This window comes from Pelophylax lessonae (assembly GCF_965119305.1).
Source record: "Pelophylax lessonae genome assembly, chromosome: 1".
NCBI classification, from domain to species: domain Eukaryota; kingdom Metazoa; phylum Chordata; class Amphibia; order Anura; family Ranidae; genus Pelophylax; species Pelophylax lessonae.
Window position 1 is genome coordinate 207,597,314 of NC_138768.1, and position 26,293 is coordinate 207,623,606.

The window sequence follows — 26,293 nt, forward strand, 5'->3', positions numbered from 1 at the left end:
AATGAATGAGAATACCCATGAGAGCAGAGCACCTTACTAGGAATGACTGCAATGTAAACAGAGGCAAGCTATTCTGCTGATCATGACATGGCCATGGCGTATGCATTAGAGTGAAAAAGCGCATGAAAGTGTGAGGTAAATAGCACACAAAAGTGAGGTAAATAACACACAATTTTAACATTATATACAGATGGAGGGTGCTGTACAGGATTTGAGCCCTGTTTATGTTATCTAAATAATAGAAGCTTGCTAATGGGTAAAAGTGGGAAGAATTTGTTTAAAGGAGATGTAAAATCAGAAGGTTTTTTTTATCTTAATGCATTGTATAGCAGCCTCCCCAGCACCCCCTAATACTTACCTGAGCCCCATCTCCCCAGCAAATCAGGAGAGAGGGGGCAGGACCTAACCCCATCTCCATGTCAGAATGGACACACGGAGCTGCAGCTCGGCTCAGGTGCCCCATACCAAGCTGCTTACTGTGGGGGCACTGGATAGGAGGGAGGAGTCAGGAGCAGCAAAGAAGAACCTGAGAAGAGGAGGATCCAGGCTGCTCTGTGCAAAGCCAACTGCATAGAGGAAGTAAGTATAACATGTTCAGTATGAAAAAAAAATTCCAGTTGTCCATAATCATGGTCAGGTCATGTGCTGGCAATTCCTTGTTTCATATTTGGTATGAGGCCAACCTTATTTGCAGTGAAGGGCATGAGTGTCTTGGACGTCTCTTCAAGATACATTCAGTCAGTGGATAGCTGAATGCTTTCACTTATTCCTGGACTGTACTGTTTTTTAAAAGATTTGCGCATCACTGATTTTTTTTCACTTGATGTTTGTGGACTTTTGTTTGTGTGGATGTGCACTCATTGTATGTGCATATATAAATAATAGAAACTTGCTGATGGGTAAAAGCGGAAAAATGTGTTTAATTCCACTTTACAAAATTAAAAAAACTTCCCTAAATCTTCCTATTCTATCTGCCCCTAGCTAATCACTCAATTTTATTTTATAACACCTATCTAAAATTTCCAGTTGTCCATAATCAATGGTCAGGTCATGGGCTGGCTATTCATTGTTTCATATTTGGTGTTAGGCCAACCTATTTTGCAATGAAGGGATTAAATGTCTTGGTTGTCTTTTGGAGATACATTCACAGAGTTGGTCGATAGTTGAATATTTTCACTTGTTCCTAGACTTAACTGTTTTTTAAAAGATTTGAGCATCACTGATTTTTTTTCACTTGATGTTTGTGGACTTTTGTTTGTGTGGATGTGCACCCTTTGTATGTGCATATATAAATAATAGAAACTTGCTAATGGGTAAAATCGGCAAAAATGCGTTTAATTCTGCTTTACAAAAATAAAAAAACGTACCTTCTCATTCCACCTGCCCCTAGCTAATCGCTCATTCCTATTTTTTTATAACACCTATCTAAAATTTCCAGTTGCCAAAAAACTTATGGTCAGGTCATGGGCTGGGTCAAAGGTATTCCTTGTTTTGGTTTTTAACATGTGATGGTCCAGTTCTGCCCATTGATGGAGAAATGTAAAGCGCAAGGTCTTTGAGGAGCCCTCCCAGGGCCCTACAGTGATGCCATAATGTCACAACGTGAAGGGTTGTAAAAAGACTAGTTGGTTGGCCCCTAATTCAGCATTCTAATCACAGGAATTGTGGATTGTGGTACAGCTGATATAAGTACATGAAAGGGCATCCTACAAGATTTTTTTTTTTCTTTATGAGTACAGGCAATTTAAATTGACCTCAGCTGTCACTTTTCAAAGGAAAATTAGATAGTGAATTTAGCAGATTTTTTTTTTTTTTTTTTTAATTTAAGGCCCTTGTCACACTAGAAATCATAATGCTAGCAAATCTAATTCAGAACTGATCCTCTCAACGTTACTTAATGGTAGTTTTTACGGTAAACACAAGAGCTTGAAGGGCATAGTTGCCAAAATGTAAAAAAGAAATTCCAGGGACACTGTTTTTTTTGCTGTGTCCTGCAAATCAATGTAGACGGAGCATGTACATTAATTAGGGGTGGGGCATTCATTTGTTTGTGGTTTTACAAGAGGCATATCATTAACCTAATGCCATACTTATTTAAACATTAAACATTTTTACTGTCCCTAACCGCTCCCCCTTAAGAGGCAATAATGATCCCTGCTGGTGGGTTCTGTGGACATTACTGCTGCTGAAAGTGACTGATTCAAGTGAATGAACTTACAGTTGTGGTGCGGTATTTCCATTTATACCAGAGATACTATTGCCTCTAGGTTCTGCAGCCAGTTCTGGAGATGGCGAATGGGGGGGAGGGGCAGCAGCGCTATCCCACGGTACATAGTCTACAATGTAACTCAGGCAGGCTTGATGGAAAACCTTGAAAAGTTTATTTATAAAAATTATATATAGTGATGATGATTAAAACATAATAAAATGTATTCCAAACCAGATCTGTGGCGTTGCTGGGGGTCACAGGATGACCGAGCCGCTGGGTGAGCCGGAACTGTGTAGATGATCACAGCAGGGAACCAGGCATAAGGGAGAAGGATCTTATGTGCCAAAAGCAGACCGGACCAGCCGGTAAGGTGGCTGCTCGCACTGAAGCAGTGTAGACGTGCCGCGGAGCCGCCAACCAGAGGTATCCACAGCGGAGGCCGCTACTCGTAAGCGGCGTCAGCAAGCGTCGGGATCTGGCCTGGAAAGCATCAGAGTTGCCGTGACGACATGTTTCGCACTGCTGTGCTTTGTCAAAGTCACGGGAGGAACAGCAACCTGAACATTTAAGGTGGAGGAGGGGGCGGGCACCCAGTGTCTCGATATCATCATTAACCCCTCAACATCCACTCTTATAAAAGATTTTTTAAAAAGGAACATAGATAAAAGCAATTGCTACTGCATAAACAGTTGGTAATGCTAGTGGACATATGCATTCAGTACTGGTACAAACATAAAACTGCAGATATGAGAAAGAATAATAAAAAAAAAAAAAAAAAAAACGCATAAAAAAATAATAAATAAATAAATGCAAAATAGAAACAAAAATGACCGGATGCAAGGACAACAACAACAATGATGAAATATATGTATAACAAAGAAAAAAAAAAAAATATGCATAATAAAAACGCATTAAAAAAAAAAAAAAAAAAAAAGAAAAAAAAAAAAAAACCCACAGACAGATTACACAATTGTGTGTACCTCCAACTCCTCATTCAAGCCCCCAGGGGCCAAAGACCCAAATTTAAATATCCAAAAAGTCTCCCTCTTACATAGGAGGGAGAATCTCTCATTGTCAGTCAAGGTGCCTTTAGGGATGGATTCTATAGCCATTACCTCAAGCGCCTTAAGATCTTTTTTGTGGGCTTGTAGGAAGTGGCGAGGGACGCTATGTTTATCGCACCCTTTGTGGATTAACCTCCGGTGTTCACCTATTCGGGTTCGCATTGTTCTTATAGTCCGTCCTACATATAATAAATTACATGGGCACTTCAAAACGTACACCACATAGTCAGTGGAGCAAGTGATGAACTGCTTGATCTGGTATTCCCTGCCTGACCCATCGCAGATCATGGTCCGTCCATGTTGGATGAACTGGCATGTTAGACAGCCCCTCTTCCTGCATTGGAACACCCCTGTTCGATTGTCAAAGAATGTTCTAATGTCCGATAGGGGGCCAGTCGTTGTGCTCTTGAGTTTGCTTGGTGCCAGAATGTTTTTTTACCGTTCTGGCCCTGCGGAAGGTGATCTGAGGTGTAGGTGGTAAAAGGGGAGCCAATCTCTGATCTAATTTGAGAATGTTAAAATGTTTCTTTATAATTTTACCAATTAAAGAGAATTGGTCATTGAAGGTTGTGATAAACCTAACGCCATTGGTGTTCTTATTGGACGCTACAGATCCCTTGGGACGGCTGGAAACAATCTGTTCGTCAAACGCCTTCTTAACCAACCCAGATGGATACCCTTTCTCTAGGAATTTTTGAGACATATGGACTCCCTGAGAGAGGTACTCACTATCTTTAGAACAGTTTCTCCTCAACCTATTAAACTGGCCTCTCGGAATGTTATTCTTCCATGATGGGTGGTGACAGCTGGAAAAATGGAGGTAAGAATTACCTCCCACCGACTTCACATTGTTCCTTGATCTGGTCCTATCGCATGAGGATGGCAACATCATCAGTAAGAATCATGTGAAGAATATATTTCATCATTGTTGTTGTTGTCCTTGCATCCGGTCATTTTTGTTTCTATTTTGCATTTATTTATTTATTATTTTTTTATGCGTTTTTATTATGCGTTTTTTTTTTTTTTTTTTTTTTATTATTCTTTCTCATATCTGCAGTTTTATGTTTGTACCAGTACTGAATGCATATGTCCACTAGCATTACCAACTGTTTATGCAGTAGCAATTGCTTTTATCTATGTTCCTTTTTAAAAAATCTTTTATAAGAGTGGATGTTGAGGGGTTAATGATGATATCGAGACACTGGGTGCCCGCCCCCTCCTCCACCTTAAATGTTCAGGTTGCTGTTCCTCCCGTGACTTTGACAAAGCACAGCAGTGCGAAACATGTCGTCACGGCAACTCTGATGCTTTCCAGGCCAGGTCCCGACGCTTGCTGACGCCGCTTACGAGTAGCGGCCTCCGCTGTGGATACCTCTGGTTGGCGGCTCCGCGGCACGTCTACACTGCTTCAGTGCGAGCAGCCACGCTATCGGGTGGGAGGAAGCCACGCCACCTTACCGGCTGGTCCGGTCTGCTTTTGGCACATAAGATCCTTCTCCCTTATGCCTGGTTCCCTGCTGTGATCATCTACACAGTTCCGGCTCACCCAGCGGCTCGGTCATCCTGTGACCCCCATCAACGCCACAGATCTGGTTTGGAATACATTTTATTATGTTTTAATCATCATCACTATATATAATTTTTATAAATAAACTTTTCAAGGTTTTCCATCAAGCCTGCCTGAGTTACATTGTAGACTATGTACCGTGGGATAGCGCTGCTGCCCCTCCCCCCCATTCGCTGATTTATGCTGAATCAGCATTAATTAGCAGCAGCACCACACGGTAATTTGACTTTATTCATTCCTGAGAGTGAGAGATATCACAGTTAGCGCTGGAAGTCCCTTTGTTGTTAGTTCTGGAGATGGGGATTTACAGTTACATTGCACTGAGCACTGTAGAGAAACGGTAGCCAACTTGCAAATCATGGAGGGACAAAAAAAGTGCAGCCTAAAACACTTCCAGAGGGCAGCACAATAGCAGCCCAGTGCAAAATTAATGAGCTACACCTCAACAACCAAAAATGTTGGCTCTGCTGCATTGTTTGCAGTGTATCCCAATGCACACTGTAGTACAATAACCCCCAGCACTCTTGTCAGTGGATGCAATAATAGCCCCCAGCATTGGTGTTAGTAGATACGATAACTCCCAGCATTGGTGTCAGTGACAGTAATAATAACCTTCAACATTGGTGTCAGTTGATGCAATAATAACCTCCAGCATTGATGTCAGTGGCAATAATAATAACCCTCAACACTGGTGTCAGTGGATGCATTAGTTACCCTCAGCATTGGGTCAGTGGCAGCAATAATAACCCCCAGCATTGGTGTCAATGGATGCAGTAATAATCCCCAGTATTGGAGACAGTGAAAGCAGGAATAACCCCCAGAATTCGAGTCAGTTGACAGAAGAATAACCCTCAACTTTGGTGTCAGTGGCAGCAATAATAACCCCCAGCATTGGTGTCAATGGATGCAGTAATAATCCCCAGTATTGGAGTCAGTGAAAGCAGGAATAACCCCCAGAATTCGAGTCAGTTGACAGAAGAATAACCCTCAACTTTGGTGTCAGTGGATGCAATAATGACTCCCACCACTGGAGTCAGTGGACGTAAGAATACTCTCCAACACTGGTATCAGTGGACACATTAACAACCCCCAGCATTGGTATCAGTAAATGCAATATTAACCCCTAACATTTGTGCCAGTGGACGCATTAATAAAACCCAATGCTGGTGTCAGTGAATGCAATGATAACCCCCAGTACTGGTGTAAGTGGACGCAATCAAAACCTCCAGCACCGGTATCAATGGAATCAAAGTTAGCCCCCAGCACTGGGGTCAGTGGGCACAGTAATTGGAGTAAATGAATGCATTAATAACCTCAACATTGGATGTCAGTGGATGTAATAATCACCCCCAGCATTGGTGCCAGTGGATGCAACAATAACCTCCAGCACTGATGTCAGTAAATGCAAGAATACAGCCCAACATTGTTTTCAGCGTATGCAATAAAAGGCCCCAGCACTGTTGCCAGTACTATTACCGCATTCCCCCTACATTGGTGGTCAGTGGTATTGCAATTTACCCTCCCCATGACCACCAATGCAGAAGGAGAAAGAGGGGGGGGGTTCAGTAGTAGTGAAAGGTAACCTCCCACCTGCACTGGTGTCATAGCAGTGAAAATTAAGCCCCTCAATCCCCCTCTTCTGCAGTGGAGGCAATTTTATTGAAAGAAAACCCTTTCCTCAATCCCAGCGCCCTCTCCTACCCCACTGGTGATCACTTATATTCCATTCATATGTATACTTATATGCCATCCATAAGTAGTTGCCAAAGTCAACACATTCCTCAGTACCAGCTCTCACCTCTACCCCATTAGTGATGACTGACTTACCTGATCCCATTCCACTCTCTCTAGGCCAGCAGGGCTATGCCTCCTGCGCCTCCACCCACAGTACAATCTTCCTTTCAGTGGCAGGTTTTGACATAAATACTTATACACACACACACACACACACACACACACACACACACACACACACACACACACACACACACACACACACACACACACACACACACACACACACACATTGGTTGAACTGGATGGACTGGTGTCTTATTCAATCAGGTTTGAAAACAAAGTGACAAACAATCTATTGATCAAAAAAGTGAGTCCATAAATGCAAAGTAAATGTCCAAAATTGTGTTCAAACCGACATGCATTTGAAAAACTCCAAAAGTGCAAAATCCAAAATAGATGTGAGCAGTGAAGCCTCCACCGTGATCGGATATGCCCCTTACAGATAGAGATAACAAAAGGGCGTGTGTGTTATCAGATCCAAAATAATGCCAGGAAAGACAGGAACACCCACCAAACTATCTCTCCAAAAAAAGAGTAGGTCAACCTCTTACCAGATGGTAAATATTGCAGGCAAGGAAAGGTGTATGATGTCTGCATTAACTGCTTGTCATGTTCCCTGGGATGGATCTCTTAAGCTCTGGTCCTTTGGATGTAGTCCCCCCGGTGGCCAAAAAAGAAAACCACTGATAGTGTAGTATTTCCAACAATCGTTTAATAAAGAAATCAATATGCACTTACAGTATGCCGACTTGTATTGGCATCAATGACATGAAATGAGTGATGCTGGTGAGCCATGGCCGCCTGCAGTGCGGTCATGAGAGAGAGATATTACCCTCCTCGGGAGCACAGTGAGCACACAGCACCAAAGCACATGAGAGAGAGAGATATTACCCTCCTCGGCAGCACAGTGAGCACACAGCACCAGAGCACATGGTGGGTGGAGCCATTCTGCAATAGGCACGGAGGAGGACGAGGATCCTCCTCTGCTGTGCATGCTGGGTCTTCTCCTCGGAAGTCACTGGACGGAGGAACGGAGCAGTCAGCGGAGATACCCGTCTGACAGGGAAGTGAATGGCTCACTTCTTACTTCTATTTGCAGCCATACATTTTCGGCATCTTTAACCCCTTTTCAGCCGAAATGGTATGGGCCCATTTTCGGCCGAAAATTTCGGTTGCCGAAATTTCGGTGCACCACTAATTCTTACTTACTACTTACCCTGTGTTAATGTTGTGTAGCGGTCTAGCCATGTGACCATTTACATAAGTTGAGTGAGCGCATGCACACTTTAACCCATTTCTGTCTGTTAGACTCTTCGGGTACTATGGGCTCGGTATCCTCCCCAGGGCACCAATGCAGGAGCACCCTTGGGAGTCCTATGGCCTGGCCCAGTGTTTCTCAACTCCGGTCATCAGGGCACACTAACAGGCCACGTTTGCAAGAAAACTGCAATACATCACAGGTGATATAATTTGCTGCTCAGTGATTGCAGTATTCTAGTCTGCATCTCCCCAAGGTAATACTTAAAATCTGGCCTGTTAGTGTGCCCTGAGGACCGAAGTTGAGAAACACTGGTCTGGCCTAACCAACACCATCAGCAATCCAATCCATTCTTTCCTTATGCTTCATTCACAGCTGAGCAATGTATTCTGTGGTGCGCTTCGTAGCTCGTCTTTGACATGTTTGCTATGTGACTTGAATGGGCTGCCTATTGCATGACAAACGGGCTAAAGAAGCTCAAGAACCTTTTTTGGCTCTGGGCCAAGTGTTTTGGCGTCATGCATTTTTGAACATTTTTCAGGTTTTGTTGCTAAGAAAACTGCAACAAAATGCACAACTGCTATCCAAGTTTGGGGTGCCTCTAAAGTGGTAATAAAGCTTACCTATAGGTTAAAGGATAAGTCCACTCTAAAACTAAAATCCCTGCACCTCCACATTCTAACACTAACCTAGCCCTGTAAAGAAGAAATCAGTATACTTACCTTTTTTAAAGCCTATCTGACCTGATCTTCAGCGGCGAAAGCTCTGCAGAGGACATGGCCGACAACAGCTGTGATATGAATGGGAAGTGACGTCACCAATAGAGTTACTATGGGGCTTCCGTTGTCGGCTGTGTCCTCTGCACCCGCCTCCATAGCGAAGCCGCGGCTGACAGCTCAGCATGGGATTGGGTCAGATTAGATTAGCTTTAAAAAAGGTAAGTATACTGATTTATTCTTTACAGAGCTAGATAGGTTAGTGTTAGATTGTGGAGATCTATAGATGCAGGGATTTTAGTGTTAGGGTGGACTTTAAATGAACATCTCCTAAACTTGCACCGTTTGGGAGATTTTTCAGTGAGCAGCAGCTGGTGACATCACTGGTGCATGTGCTCTGAAGAAATGGCATACCTTTGCCGTTCCTTCAGAGCTCTGTGCCTTGCCTGGGGCTCCTGCAGCCCAGCCAGTCAAACCCCAGAAGGAACCCCGGGTGGACATGGAAGCGCTGTCAGCAGTGACTGTGTGCCACTGGAGGGCTTTGTTTTAAGGAAAGCATTTCATAATGTACTAGTATGTGATGCATACTAGCACATTATATTATCATGCAGGGGGAAACATGTTTTTTTTTTTGAAGCTTTACTATCACTTTAACCGGTTGCCGACCGCCGCACGACTACATACTGTGGTGGTCAGCAACCGGTACGTCACTTGCCTGTCACTTCCTTGTGAGCCAATAGCGGGCGAGCGCGCGCCCGCGGAGGCACGCGCCCGCCTCGGCTCATTCACAGGGAAGTTAGTGCGTGTGACCGGTGGACCTGATGTCCGCCGGTCACTCGCCGATCGTCGGTACAGAGGGAGAAAGTCAGGCGGCTGATGTAAACAAGCCGCCTGTCATTCTCCCCTGTGTAGAAACACTGATCAGACGGTTCTACTATGTAGGACCGTTGATCAGTGTTCCTACACTAGTAGCCACAGCCAATCACAGTAGAAAGCACGCCCCTAGGGACACACTTAACCCCTCCCTCCCCAATAAAGTTAACCCCTTCACTGCCAGTGTCATTTTGCAGTAACAGTGCATATGTATAGCACTGATTACTGCAGTAATGTCACTGGTAACCCCAAAAGTGTCAAAAATGTCAGTCAAGGGTCCGATCTGTCCGCCGCAATGTCGCAGTACCGCAAAAGAAATCGCTGATCGCCGCCATTACGCGTTAAAAAAAAAAAACACCAAAAATGACAGAAATCTTTCCCTTGGTTAGTAAACGCAATAATTTTTGCGCAAACCAATAAAAATACGCTTTTTGCATTTTTTTTTACCAAACATAGGTAGCAGAAAACAAATTGGCCAAAAATGTTAAAAAATTTTGATTTTTACATTTTTTTGGGGGGGAATTTCATATAAAAAAATGTGAAAAATATTGTTATTTTTGCAAAATTTACGCTCTTTTTTTGTTTATAGCGCAAAAAGTAAAAATCGCACAGGTGATCAAATACCACCAAAAGAAAGCTCTGTTTGTGGGGAAAAAAAGGACATCAAATTAGTTTAGGTACAGCGTCACACGACCGCGCAATTGTCCTTTAAATTCACACAGTAAAAAATCGCAAAAAACCCCCTGGTCTTTAAGCAGCCAAATCCTCCTGGGCTTAACCTTCCTAGCGGTATTCCCGAGTGTGACTCGGGGTAAGATTTTAGTGCCAAAAGCGGTAACCCCGAGTCACACTCGGGGTAGCGCTAAGAAGATCGCTGGATGCTGGAGGAGGTTTTACTTACCTTTTCTCCTGGATCCAGCGATGTCTGCGGGCGGTGTGCGGCGGCGGAGCTTCCTCCCGATCGTCTGCGAGCCCCGGCTTCCGTCTCCGGCGACGTGACGTCCGCCGGGGGGTGGAACCGGCGGCAAATTCAAATGTAAAATGCACCAAACACACTGATACCGTTCAAAATAAAATAAAATCACATTACATTGCCCCCCAGTGCCCTTTCCTGCAGTTTTACTGTACTTTTTATGTAAATATATGTGTATATATATATATATATATATATATATATATATATATGTATATATACACATATACATTATATATGTATATATATATATATATATATATATATATACACACACACACACACACACACACATACATATATATATATATATATATATATATATATATATATATATATACACATATATACATATATATGTGTGTATATATATATATATATATATATATATATATATATATATACACACGTATATATATACACGTAATTCTTGTGAATGAGCAGCCCAAACCAACTGTATACATTATATATATATATATATATATATATATATATATATATATATATATATATATAATATATGTATACATACATACACATATATATATATATATATATATATATATATATATATATATATATATATATATATATATATATATATATATATATATATATATATATATAATAAATGTATACAGTTGGTTTGGACTGCTCATTCACAAGAATTACATGCAAAATAATGGTACCGCTTTCAGCACCTAAAATCCAAAAGAATCATACCGCCAGGGAGGTTAAGTGGTTAAGAAATAACACAAATTTTTCATGCGACTCTGAAACTATAGGCAGAAGCGTGCATATCTGCCCACATTTCCATGTCACTCAGGTGTGAATGCAGCCTTAGACATTACAGAAATAGACCCCAATAGCAGCATCACCCATCACCTGTTCGTTTACAAAGGACGTCACCATCTGGAGGTCAGCAGAAGACTGAGAGCATCCTGTGAGTACAGGACACCACGGTCCTGTACCCGGAAGGGAAGTTGCCACAGCCCTTGCACACATATAATTGCTCTGAGACTAATGTCTTGATGCAACCAGCTAAACGTTAGACTGATGAGATCTGGGGTTTCACTGTAGCAGGTTTTATTGGCTTTTTTCTATTTTGGTCTGCTGATATTTTTCTCTGATAATTTTATTCATTAATGTACTGTATTCATTGAAAAGCAGTGAAATCTGTTGATAAACCAGAAAAACTGAAAGAGTCAGTGTTGTCATCTTTAAAAAAGCTCCTTATTCAGCTTCCCTCTGTTGTAAATAAATAATCACACCAGCTCAATGGTAGTAAGAACAAAAGGCAAAATTCAACAAAAGGAATAATTTTTCCTGTTTATTCTCTTTAGAAAAGGATTGTGTCAGGAAAATAAGTATAAAGTATGGTAAAACATTGAAATACCAGGTAAAATGAATAGCTTTAGCTGCAAACCAGTCCATCCCGCCAACAGAGCTTAGTTCCACACACAGTCTCTCGTCTACTCAGTTCACACAACTGATCTCCGAGGTCAGATGCATCTCTATCCTGCCCACTCAATTGTCACCAAGGAGGAGACTGTGAGGATGTTCCCACCTAGGAAATGGTGGGACAGCTTTTTAAGAACCGCGATTCCGGGAAAGTTGGCAAGTATGCAAGGGAAGTAATATTTCCCTGTCCACAAAGAGGATGTCGCAAAGCCAACTTCACACAATCAAAGGGTCTGAGGGGGTGTGCTGTAGGGTATGAAGAGTATATCCTTCTGTGGATGCACGCTCTTACGGCCAACTACTCTGGGCACATCTATATTTCCAAGGTTTCACAATCCAAAAGCCGGCATATTATTTGTAAGAATGTGTTATGATTTGTTACACACCAACTATTATATACAGTATCTCACAAAAGTGAGTACTCGCCTCACATTTTTGTAAATATTTTATCATATCTTTGCAGACAACACTGAAAAAATAATACTTTGCTACAATGTAAAGTAGTGAGTGTACAGTTTGTATAACAGTGTACATTTGCTGTCCCCTCAAAATAACTCAACGCACAGCCATTAATGTTTAAACTGCTGGCAACAAAAGTGAGTACACCTCTACGTTAAAATGTCCAAATTGGGCCCAAAGTGTCAATATTTTGTGTGGCCACCATTATTTTCCAGCACTAACTTAACCCTCTTGAGCATGGAGTTCACCAGAGCTGCACAGGTTGCCACTGGAGTTCTCTTCCACTCCTCCATGACGACATCATGGAGCTGGTGGGTGTTAGAGAACTTGCACTCTTTCGCTTTCCATTTGAGGATGCCCCACATATGCTTAATAGGGTTTAGGTTCTTGAGACATGCTTGGCCAGTCCATCACCATTACCCTCAGCTTCTTTAGCAAGGCAGTGGTCGTCTTGAAGGTGTGTTTGGGGTCATTATCATGTTGGAATACTGCTCTGCGGCCCATTCTCCAAAGGAAGGTGGTTAATGCTCTGCTTCAGCATGTCACAGTGCATGTTGGCATTCATGGTTCCCTCAATGAACTGTAGCTCCCCAGTGTTGGCAGCACTCATGTAGCCCCAGACCATGACACTCCAACCACCATGCTTGACTTTAGGCAAGACACACTTGTCTTTGTACTCCTCACCTGGTTGCCTCCACACACGCTTGACACCATCTGAACCGAATAAGTTTATCTTGGTCCCATCAGACCTCAGGACATGGTTCCATTAATCCATGTCCTTATTTTGCTTGTCTTCAGCAAACTGTTTGCGGGCTGTCTTGTGCATCATCTTTTAAAGAGGCTTCCTTCTGAATGACAGCCAAGAAGACCAATTTGATGCAGTGTGCGGGGTATAGTCTGAGCACTGACAGGTTGACCCCCCCACCCCTTCAACCTCTGCAGCAATGCTGGCAGCACTCATACCTCTATTTCCCAAAGACATTCTCTGGATATGACGCTGAGCATGTGCACTTAACTACTTTGGTCAACCATGGCAAGGCCTGTTCTGAGTGGAACCTGTCCTGTTAAACTGCTGTATGGTCTTGGCCTACGTGCTGCAGCTCAGTTTCAGGGTCTTGTCAATCTTTTTATAGCCTAGGCCATCTTTATGTGGAGCAATTATTTTTTTCAAATCCTCAGAGAGTTCTTTGCCATGAGGTTCCATGTTCAACTTCCAGTGACCAATATGAGAGAGAGCGATAACACCAAATTTAACACACCTGCTCCCTATTCACACCTGACACCTTGTAACACTAACGAGTCGCATGACACCGGGGAGGGAAAATGGCTAACTGGGCCCGATTTGGACATTTTCACTTAGGGGTGTACTCACTTTTGTTGTTAGCAGTTTAGACATTAATGGCTGTGTGTTGAGTTATTTTGAGTGGACAGAAGATTTACCCTGTAATACAAGCTGTACACTCACTACTTTACATTGTAGCAAAGTGTCATTTCTTCAGTGTTGTCACATGAAAAGATATAATAAAATATTTACAAAAATGTCAGGGGTGTACTCACTTTTGTGAGATACTGTACATCTTATACATTATTCTCTTAGGAGGTCTAATGTTAGCCTTCTAGACCTTGTAGATAAGGTGTGTTTGGTGTCTCACTGATAAGCATCTTCTCTACTTTAGTGTAATCACAATTTGTGAAGATAACTCCATTACTGTAGATATTATGGAGATTGTATGAAATGTTACTCTGTAGGTTATGGGCCATACACACTATAAGATTTTCTGAAGACTTTTTCCTTCAGACTTACCAAAACCATATAATATGAGGTCAAACCTAAACACTTTCAATTTGTATGCAATCTGGCAGGCCCTTGCACTACATAGAAAGGGTAAATCTGAAGGAAATCTAACCACAAAAGTTGTATAGTGTGTATCCAGCTTTAGTATAGAAAAACACCCCTATGATCACAGATGTGTATTGCTCACTAGATGTTGTTCAGTGCGACTTACTCATTCTCTTCTCAGAATATGAGGTTCATCAGACATCACTATTGTCACACTTCTGCCTTGGCAGATCTGTGTAAATATAAAAACTGGATGGACATTAATATAGCTCCCTCATAGGTAAATAATCTGTGCATTTAGCTGTTTGCCTATACTTCAGCTTTAAGTGCAAAAAGTAAGAATTTTGAGCATGCACAGCAGACACAAGTGAAAATACTACTTGGCTGCCTGTTACGCTGTTGCCTTGGTTTCAATACTTTGGGAGCTATTAACCCGAAACAAGTATAGAACGTAAGCATTCAGAATTTTCTCTGCTTTAATTAGCCACATGCTTTTTATTAGCTTATCAGAAGCATTGAAGCCAAACACAACCAGGCAACTAGCATTTTAGAAGCAGTCTAACACTGACAGCTGCCATATTTCATCCATGACAGGTGTGATTTATCTAATGTCCGATAAGCATTTCCTGATTTCGGTGTCCAGAAACATTTCCAATTTTCTCAGTTCTGTTTTCTCCACTCGTGTTCTTCTACCATCTTTTCCCTTATCTTTGTGGAACTTATTATTTTTTTTTCTAAGTCAATCAGCACAATGACAAGCAAGGTTGAAGACTCTCATGTATGGATTTGTCCATTTACCTTACAAGGGAAGTCAGTAGCAGCTATTGAACTGACTGGCTATAGAAAGTGAGGGATATTTTATTCTCTGCTCTGAAAAACTAACCAGTCCTCTTGTGTGTTTGTAGAATCAAGCAGATGCGTATAAAGCTTTTTAACCACTTCCCATCCAAGGATGTACCCATACGTCCTTGGGTTTCAGTGGTTATACCGGGATGGTGGGTGCAATTACAGGCATCATCCCGGGAATCATTGTTTGCAGCTGGCGATTCTCTGCAAGGCAGAAGTGATCTGAGTGGCTAATTAGCCACTCAATCACTTCTGTAGGTGGCGGAAGGGCTTCCCACCCCCCTCCCACCTCCGCCTCTCCCGGGCTCTCCTGTCCCATCGTGGAGTCTGGGAGCGATGCGGCTGGTGGCAATGGCTGTCCTATTCAGAGAGAGAGGAACTGATGTTGTTCCCCTCTCTCTGTAACCCTGGAAACTGGGAGCGATGAGTATTCATCACTTCTGGTTCCATCCCTTTGTTTACCTGGCCACCAGCAGCCAGATAAGCATCCGGTCAGACCGATCTCGCTCTGATTGCCTGCATGGGGGGCCAGAGGAGAGATTTCTTGAGGCACTAGTGCCTTGGCCATCCGGGACTCTTCCGCTTGATTTGCTGAGACTATTTTTTTTTATTCTATTCTTTCCTTTTTCTATTCTATTATATTCTTTTCTTTTCCTTTATTTTGCATTTTATTTTATTCTGTTTTTATTTTCTATTCTATTTGGTTCCATTCTACTCTATTCTTTTATTTTTTTTTCTATTCATTTTTTATTATATATTTTTTTTTACTCTATTATATTCTATTATTTTATTTTCTATTCTATTCTTTTTGTTCTATCATATATTTTTTTAGCTTCTATTACTTTATTTTCTATTCTTTTTTTATTCCCTTCAGAAATTCGAATTAGAAAACTATTCGAATTTCATTTGAAAACGATTCAAATTTGAATTTCGTCCAAAATTTTGTTTTATTTCGGATTTGTTTCAGTTCGTTACTATTGTAGTAAAAAAACTTTGTCTGCATTTCAATATAGAACAAAACTAACCACACATGTCTAGTCACATTAGATGGCAAATCTTGTTACAGCTTCTGGATCCTTGAAGTTTTGTGGAGTATTGGGATGGATAGAGCTACCATGTTTTGATGGTAACCAGCAGCCTGATTGTGCAGGTATTCACAGCCCTTTTAGCATGAGTTTGATGATAGCTCAGGGCTTCCCCTGGGAGGCAGAAGGCTCTCTCGCGGAGAGCGCTGTGCTGCCAGGGAGCAGCCGGTGTATTGGCATATGAGGGACGTGTGTCTGTCTCCACTGACAAAGCCGACACCTGGAGATACAGTTGCTGCAGAAGCAGCGTTTGAACCAGGTCATGTTCTGGATTGAGAAATGATGTTCCATTACCCAGAGAGCTTGTATAACCCCAGGTGGGATGCTCTATAGCCAGGAGGCTGTAAATCAGGAGGCTGTTTGCATTTTGAAGCCAAACAAACCCCTGTATTGGAATCCTGCTGTAAGGAATCCATTCATTTTAATAAAAGTGGGCAAACAAAAGAAAGCCCTAAACCTACTTCAGTGGCTGGACCAAAGTTCATGTAAAGTGATACACTGTACAGCCGGGGCCAGAAGTTTTGAGAATGGCACAAATATAAATTGTTCACAAAGTCTGCTGCTTCAGTGTTTTTAGATCTTTTTGTTAGACGTTATTATGGTATACTGAAGCATAATTAATTACAGGCATTTCATATGTGTCAAAGGCTTTTATTGACAATTACATTAAGTTTATGCAAAAAGTCATTATTTGCAGTGTTGACCTTTCTTTTTCAAGACTTCTGCAATTCACCCTGTCATGCTGTCAATGATGTTCTGGGCCACATCCTGACTCATGGCAGCCCGATCTTGCACAATCAATGCTTGGAGTTTGTCAGAATTTGTGTTTTTTTTTTTTTTTCAGCCGCCTCTTGAGGACTGACCACAAGTTATTAATGGGATTAAGGACTGGAGAGTTTCCTGGCCATGGACCCAAAATTTCAATGTTTTCTTCCCCAAACTACTTAGTTATCACTTTTGCCTTATGACAAGGTGCTCCATCATGCTGGAGAAGGCATTGTTCCTTATTAAACTGTTCTTAGGTGGTTGGGAGAAGTTGCTCTCAGAGGATGTTTTTGTATTATTCTTTATTCATGGCTGTGTTCTTAGGCAAAATTCCGAGTGAGCCAACTCCCTTGGCTGAGAAGCAACCCCACACATGAATTGTCTCAGGATGCTTTACTGTTGACGTGACACAGGACTGATGGTAGCACTCATCTTTTCTTCTCCGGACAAGGTTTTTTCCGGATGCCCCAAACAATCGGAAAGGGGAATATTTAGAGAAAATAACGTTAACGCAGTCCAATCTGTGTACCTTTTGAAGAATATCCCTGATGTTTTTCCTGGAGAGAAGTGGCTTCTTTGCTGCCCTTCTTGACACCAGGCCATCCTCCAAAAGTCTTCACCTCTCTGTGCGTGCAGATGCAATCACACCAGCCTGCTGCCACTTTGAGCAAGCTCTGCACTCATGGTGCCCCGATCCCGCAGCTGAATCAACTGTAGGAAATGGTCTTGGCGCTTGATGGACTTTCTTGGGCGCCCTGAAACCTTCTTCACAAATACAGTAGAAATGTTTTTTTTTATGGGATGAAGTTCATTTTCATGGCAAAGAGGAACTTCGCAATTAATTGCAATTCATCTGATCACTCTTCATAGCAATCTGGAGTATATGCAAATTGCCATCATAAAAACTGAGGCAGCAGACTTTGTGAAAATTAATATTTGTGTCATTCTCAAAACTTTTGGCCATGGCTGTATAATATAGACATATACTGTATATACATATGTTGTTGGATGACTTTGGTGAGATGTCTTTCTTCTTCCATCCATCAAAAGAGGAAGATTTTGTCTCTTGCAGGAAACGTATGGTGTGTTTTATAAGATACTGTCTGGATAGATTTATGACTTTGCACAGAAAGATTTTAATTATGCTGATGAAATAATCCAAGACACATAAAGTATCGGTAAACTTTTTATTACAGTAATAATTCTTGATTAAAGAGACACCATCCCTTTTTATAGGATCGTTCCTATGAAAAATGTGTTCCCAGTAGTTGTGACCTACTTGTTCTACAGACTCCATCCCATTGGCAGTTGTCTAACATTTCTCAATTTCAAAAGGTTGTGGCCCATTGCTCCATTTAGCAAAACATTATGAACCGTGATAGCAACCACTTCTGTGATAGAGATTACATGTAACTCACTGGATGCTTTTGTATGTTGCCTGATGTTCTTTAAATAACTATTTAAAGGAGAAGAACGGGATATAAACAACCATACTCACCTATATGGCTGCAGCATCACTCAGATGCTGTCCCCCACCAGCTCCAACCCTGAGAACTGAGCGATCACATGGCCGCCGATTGCTCAGTTCTCAGATCCACTCTCTGAGCCGACACCACTCTCTACTCGGGATAGGAGCGGCTGGCGCAGGCTTTTAGTGGCGTGCTGAGACGCCGAGCCAGCTGCCTTTCAGGCATCTGGGTAGGTCATGACATTATTGTTGGGATACATCCAGAGACTGATTCTGGAGAACAGGAGAGCAAAAGTAAGTGCACTCTTGTGACCCACAAGAGAAGAATGACCAAACAAGCTTTGGCCATACTTCTCATTTAACCACTTGCCGACTGCCGCACGACTATATACGTCGGCAGTCAGCCCCTCACAGGCAAAGTGACGTAGGGGTACGTCACTAGCCTGTGAGGCTCTAGGGAGCGAGCGCGCGCCGCCGGAGGCGCGTTCCCGCTCGCTCACGGACCCCCCCCCGGTGCGAGTGACCAGCGAACCCGATGTCCGCCGGTCACTCGCGATCATCGGTTACACCGGGAGAAAGGCAGGTGGCTAATGTAAACAAAGCCGTCTGTCATTCTCCCCTGTGTAACAGCAGAGATCATACGGTCCTGCCATGTAGGACCGTAGATCTCTGCTGTTACACACACAGTCACATCCAATCACAGTTATAAGCACGCGCCTAGGGAAACACTTAACCCCTCACTCTCCAATAAAGTTAACCCCTTCCCTCCCAGTGTCATTTTTACAGTAACAAATGCATATTTATAGCACTGATTACTGTAGTAATGTCACTGGCACCCCCAAAAGTGTCAAAAATGTCGTTAGGTGTCCGCTCCAATGTCGCAGTCCCGCTAAAAATCGCTGATCGCCGCCATTACTTGTAAAAAAATGAATCAATAAATAAAAATGACATACGCGATAACTTTTGTGCAAACCAATCAATATACACTTATCAGGATTTTTTTTAACAAAAATATGTAGCAGAATGCAAATTGGCCTAAAATAATGAAAACATTTTAATTTTTAAAAAAATTTTTTATTGGAAATGTTATATAGCATAAAGTAAAAAATATTGTTTTTGTTTTTTCAGAATTGGCGCATTTTTTTGTTTATAGTGCAAAAAATAAAAATCGCACAAGTGATCAAATACCACCAAAAGAAAGCTATATTTGTGGGGAAAAAATACATCCATTTTAACGCAGTGTCGAATCGCAAAAAAAATGTTCTGGTCATTAAGGAGGAAAACCTTCCAGTCCAGAAGTGGTTAATGGATACTTAACTGCATTTTGGATTGGTTGCTGTGGTCATTGTGTTAGATAGATCTGAATGTTATTCTCTAAAAAGGAGACAAAGTAAGGTGTTTTATTTAACATCCTTTAACTAGGAAAATGTGTCTCGCATTAAAGAAAACAGTCATTTCCCTCAATAGGAATAATTCAACAAATTAAATTCTAGCCAGCCAGATAAATATTAACTCAGACAAATGCAGACATATCTTTCAGAATAAATATCTCTTTGTTTTTATATTGCTCTTTTTTGGTGTTACAATAAATGATTTTTCCTGTATATTTTGATTTTTTTACTTTTCGTAGTCAAGTTCTCATTTTTTTGCAAGTTTAAATATATATATTTTTTATTATTTAAAGCTGATTTATTTCTTATTGGAACATAAATAAGGTAATGGTCATGTCACTTTGACATTCCTGTAAACCAAATCTTTATTATACTGTATTCCCTGAATTAGTTCTTACTGTTACACAAAGCTAGACTTAAATAGGCTAAGATTTGATGTAATTATAGATCATTATGGTTACAAGTGTATTTATGACCTACAGACGCCAATAGCTACATATGTAAGTTCTTTACAGGGTTATCTACTCTGTCACAGAATGGCCAGTAAATAAATTGTGTGGGCTAAGCAAAGTAAATAAGCATGATGATGACATTTTGTTAGTTCATTTATGACCCTTTTGAAACATAAGGTTGTTTAGTAATAAGTTGAAGAAAATGCAGTGATGTGCAGTGAATTAAGTTTCAGTCATCATAGCAAAGCTGTTACAATGAGAAATGATTCATAACCACTTGCTGACCACCCTATAGAAGTTTTATTGCTACAGCGTGGCCGCGCTGCCCAGGATCACGTATATATTACGTGGTCTTGCACTTCCAGGTATCTGGTGCGAGTGCGTGCCGCCGGTGGGGCGCTCCCACTGTGATTCTACACAGCAGGAGCTGATCGGTGGGCCCCGCAGACCGATGTCCGCCGGCACCCGCTGATCGTTCGGTACACAAACAGAGCGGCAATCTGCCTATGTAAACAAGGCAGATCCCAATTCTGTCAGTAGGGAAGGCATTGATCTTGTGTTCCTGCAAAGCAGCAACATGGATCAATGCCTTCCCCTAGTAAAAGCACCTCCCACACAATTAGAAAACACAGGCTAGGCACACAATAAACCCTTTGATCGCCCCTGATGTTAACCCCTTCCCAGCCAGTGTCATTAGTACAGTGACAGTGCATATTTTTAGCATTGTATTAGTGTCACTGGTTTTCAAAAAGTGTCAGTTAGCGTCCCGACAGTCCACCGCAATATCGCAGTCCCGCTATAAGTCACTGATCGCCGCCATTACTAGTAAAAAACAAAAATTAAATAAATACAAATATCCTATACTGTAGTTTGTAGACGTTACAACTTATGCTCAAAGCAATTAATATATGCTTATCGGGTGGGGGGTGGGGGGGGGGGTTACCAAAAATATGTAGCAGAATACATATTGATGAATACATTTGATTTTTCTTTCTTTTTTTTTTAATTGGATATTTTTTTTAGCAGAAAGTAAAAAATATTGCCATTTTTTGCGCTATAAACAAAAAAAAGACTAACAATCACAGAGGTGATCAAAGACCACCAAAAGAAAGCTCTATTTGTGGGGGGAAAAGGACATACATTTTTTTTGTACAGCGTCGCACGGCCACGCAATTGACAGTTAAAGTAACTGTGCCATAGCGCAAAAAATCACCTTGTGGTTAAGGGGGATAAATCTTCCAGAGATTAAGTGGTTAATTAGTTGCAAAGGTGCCATTGCACTTTTCTCCTGGTCCTATTAGGTAAGGATCTTTTTTTTTTTTTCCCTGCATGCCATAAGGAAGTCGGGCCCATAAAACAGCTGCCTGTATTGTATCAATATGAAGATAAGCAGGATACATTCAATCCACTTTGACATAATTTATCATGGCATATAAGGTCACCACCTCACTCGCTTCCATCAAGAATAATGATAAAGCAGATCCACTTTGCTTCTAACAAATCTTGGCGCAGCATTTTCCAAGCTATTGCCAATAATCACATGTGTGTCCTACACATCCCACTGTAGTCTTTATGCAGCCAGGGCTTTGTCCTTGACTTCTTAGAGAGTATATTCTTATAACATTGTACCTCATACATAGATGGCAACATTCTGAAAAAGATTGTAGGGACACTTTTTTCTCTGTAGGTGGAGTATTATTTTAATTAGAGGCCTGACATTCATTTTGTAAGCGTGGCTTAGCAGAATTAAAAAAATGTGGCACATACAGAGCACCTCAGTGAAAAATGGGTGTGGGTTAGATTATGCTAAATAGCAGGTGTGGCTTAAAGAGGTGTGGTTAGGGGGGATATGGAGAAGAAGTGGGGGGGGGGGTAGCAGAGTTGGGGTGGATATGGAGAAGGGGGGAGGGAGCAGAGTTGGGTTGGATATGGAGAAGGGGGGTGAGCAAAGTTGGGGTGGATGAGCAGAGTGTGGGTAGATATGGAGAAGAGGGGGGGGGGGTGAGCAGAGTTGGGGTGGATATGAAGAAGAGGGTGGGTGAGCAGAGTTGGGGTGAATATGGAGAAGAGGGAGGTGAGCAGAGTTGGGGTGGATATGGAGAAGAGGGGGGGGTGAGCAGATTTGGGGGGGATATGGAGAAGAGTGGAATGGTGAGCAGAGTTGGGGTGGATATGGAGAATGGGGGGGGGGGGTGAGCATAGTTGGGTTGGATATAGAGAAGTGGGGGGTGAGCAGAGTTGGGGTTGACATGGAGAAGGGGGGTGCAGAGTTTGGGTGGATATGGAGAAGGGGCGGTGAGCAGAGTTGGGGTGGATGTGGAAAAGGGGGGGTGAGCAGAGTTGGTGTGGATATGGAGAAGAGGAGGGATGAGCAGATTCGGGGTGGATATAGAGAGGAGGGGGGTGAACAGAGTTGGGGTGGATATGAAGAAGCGGGGGTGAGCATTGTTGGGGTGGATATGGAGAAGAAGGGGGGTTGAGCTGAGCTGAGGGGGATGGCGAAGAGTTAGTTTAATAGGGTCGGCGAAAGGGGAGGGTTATAAGCAGAGCTGGGCTGTTCCGGGTTGCTGGGAGGGAAGACACAGGGACAGGACAGTGGGGGGGGGGGGGAAAGTTGCTGCACAGGACAGTCAGCTTTCTATAGGACTCAGCACTGTAGCTTTTCTGGCAGCAAGCATGGGTACTTCTCTCTCTGTTCACCACCCCCCTTTTCTTCATTAAGCCAGAGATAAGCCGAGCAGAAAGAGGGCGGTCCTGCAGAAAGCTCCCTTGATCTGCTTCTCTTCATAAGGCTGGCTGGGCAAGATCGCAGAGGCCGGCCACACCCCGTCACGTGTCCCAGCTAATCAGATGCTGCAAGCCTCAATGGCTCCGCCTTCTGGGTGTTGTATTGAGAGTGTCTGATCTAAGCTGCTGGGGGAGGAGGTAGGGAGAGGGATAGACTGGCAATCAATGCTTCTGATTCTCTGTCTCTTGGCACCGCGCCCAGCAGAACCTGAGCCCTGAATGTTTGGCATTCTGCCCGGGACGTGCGCAGACCGGGACATGGGTCTTATTTCCGTGACTGTCCAGGGCAATCCGTGATAGTTGGCAAGTTTGCACCTACAATGGTGATCTAAACTACCAGGGGTTCCAAGGTTTGGGAATCACTGTTTTTGTATTAGGTTGTATGTTTCACCTGCTGAGCTCTGTTTTAGCATCTGGCTATTAGTTACTGTTCTTCTGTAAAGCTGTACAGCTGCAATGTATTACATGTTGTATTGCCATTACCTTGTGGTTGACTTGGGGATATTTCAGCTCTAAAGTGCTCATGTTTCTTGCCAATGCAGTGCCTCTGATAAATTTGTTCCTACTGTGCTACACTAACAAATTATAGCAGCCTTGATTTTACTGTCTCTTGAGATAGACAGCCTCGGTTTTTTTTTGTACTGGTAGCACGTCTCCACACAATTCATGTTTTAGACCTAACGCAGGTCGCTTTTTGCTTCAATCACATGGCCGTACAGCATGCGTTATGGCATTCTTGGGACCCACTGGGAGAATGCATATGGGTGTGCACTGGGGGGTTGCCCAAGGCACCCGCATGTGCACTGACATATACTCTGAAAGCAGATTGTTTTCATCATCAAATAAACATAGAAGCATTTCTAGCATCAAACAGCAGCATTTCCACATGATTATTTCCACATGATTAAAAGAAAGCATAAATAAATCCTAATCTGTCAGGCACTTACTACACAGTTCAAGTCCCTCTGTAACAGTGAAAGAAGCTTTGTGTCCAGCTCCACGAAATAATACTTACAAAGCTGCCATTACATAGTCTCTCTCTGAAGGCCAGTATACTCTGATTTTAACAAAGTTTAAAGGCCCGTACATACAATGAGAAAAGTAGAATTTCGTTCGCCGAACGATCTGACGATTTTCGGATCATTAGTATAGTGCTTTCCACAGCCGATTACGAATTTGCAGGCTATAAAATTTTTAACGTACATAAACGCAATGTCCGATTTTCCTTTAATTAGTACAGTTTTCATCCAAAAAGAAATTGTAAGAGCAAGGCCACACATGCTCGGGGAAAAAAAAGAATAGATAAAAAACAATTCAACACATCACTTCTGAAGTTGAATTCTGTCATACGAGAATTTTCGTATGAAAGTAACCTCTTCACTTTCCATATGAGACTAACATGCAACAAAAAAACGGACGAAAATTTGTCCCATAATATGATCATGCATACGAGGCTTAAGAGAGAACGTGTGAACAGTAAGGCAGACCAAAGTCTGTGCAATTTTCTTTCCTGCAACCACGGGTGTGGAATCTTTCTTGCTGCTGCTGGTGATTTTTGGTTAGTGGTAGAATTGTCCATCTGACACCAGGCTCAAGCCTGCCATATATGGTGCAATTTTATTTTCTGCAATGATGGGTAGCAGGAAAGAAAATAGCTCCAATCCCTCCAATGGAGCTATTTTGTTCTTCTGGCTGGGGTGGTGGTGGTGGTGGTGGTGGGGGGGGGGGGGGAGCCATCCCTGCTGGGAGATCACAGTGATTATTGCTAGCAGCTATAGTCACTGGTAATAATTGCATGGCAAAAATCTGGCATACAGTTGGGAAAAAAATGATTTGATCCCCTGCAGTTGCCTACTTACAAAGAAACGGTGGGTCTATAATATTTTAACATATGTGTATTTTAAATAATAGAGACAGAATATCAAACAAAAATCCAGAAAAAACACATAAAACAAATGCTATAAATTAAGTTGCAGTTCAATGATTAAAATAAGTATTTGACTCCAAAGCAAAACATGATTTAGTACTTGTTTGAGAAACCCTTGTTGGCAAGAACAGAGGTAAGATGTTTCTTGCAGTTGGTGACCAGGTTTGCACACTTCTCAGGAGTGATTTTGGTTAAGCCTTCTTTACAGATCTTCTCTAAATTCTTAAAGATCCCTGGCTGTCTCTTGGCAACTCGAAGTTATAGCTCCCTCTATAAATTGTCTATAGGATTAAGGTCTGGAGACTAGGCCACTCCATGACCCTAATGTGCTTCTTCTTGAGCCACTCCTTTGTTGCCTTGGCAGTATGTTTTGGGTCATTGTCATTCTGGAAGACCCATCCACGACCCATGTTCAGTGTTCTGGTGCTTGGCTGTAGGGATGCGGTTCTTAGGGTCATAGTCAGCATTTTTCTTCCTCCAAACACAGCGAGTTGAGCTCATGCCAAAGAGCTCAAATTTGGTCTCATCTGACCACAGCACTTCTCTGAATCATTTAGATGTTCATTGGCATGACTGTACATGTGCCTTCTTGAGGAGGGTGGCTAGCAGTGTTTGGAATAACAAAAATGCTGACTATGACCCTAAGAACACCATATCTAAAGTCAAGCACGGAGGTGAAAACATTATGATTTGGTGCTGTTACTCTATTAAAGGTACAGGCAGACTTTGCCGCATTGAAGGGTCAATGGACAGGGTCATGCATAGCAAGATCTTGGATTAGAACCCTCTTTCCCCAGCCAGAACACTGAAGTTGGGTCACGGATCCTTTAGCATGACAATGACCCAAAACATACCGCAAGGCAACAAAGGAGTGGCTCAAGAAGAAGAATATTAAGGTCATGGAGTGGCCTAGTCAGTCTCCAGACCCTAATCCTATAGAAAATTTATGGAGGGAAAGTTGCCAAGTGACATCCAAAAAAACATGAAATTCCTTCCGAGATGTTTGCAAACCTGGTAACCAACTACAAGAAATGTCATACCTCTTGCCAACAAGGGTTTCCCCACCAAGTACTAAGTCATGTTTTGCTTGGCGATCAAATATTTATTTCACTGAATTGCAACTCAAATTATAACATTTGTGTTTAATATTCTGTCCCTATCATTTAAAGAACACCTATGATAAAAATTATAGACCCTTCATTTCTTTGTGTGTGGGCAAACGTACAAAATCTGCAGGGGATAATATAATTATTTTCCCAACTGTACTGGTTGTACCCAAGTCGATTGATGGTTCCCCTTGGGTACATTCAGCCTGCCTATAGATGGTTCGAATCTCAACCAGTCCTTGCTATAAA

The 26,293-nt window shown here is 42.2% G+C and overlaps 1 protein-coding gene across 1 annotated transcript in view; it reads left to right on the forward strand.

Annotated features, from left to right (window-relative positions):
• Window positions 1–26,293, forward strand: part of CHSY3 (chondroitin sulfate synthase 3) — a 543,385-nt gene that overhangs the window by 78,606 nt on the left and 438,486 nt on the right. The gene's annotated exons all lie outside the window — the stretch shown is intronic.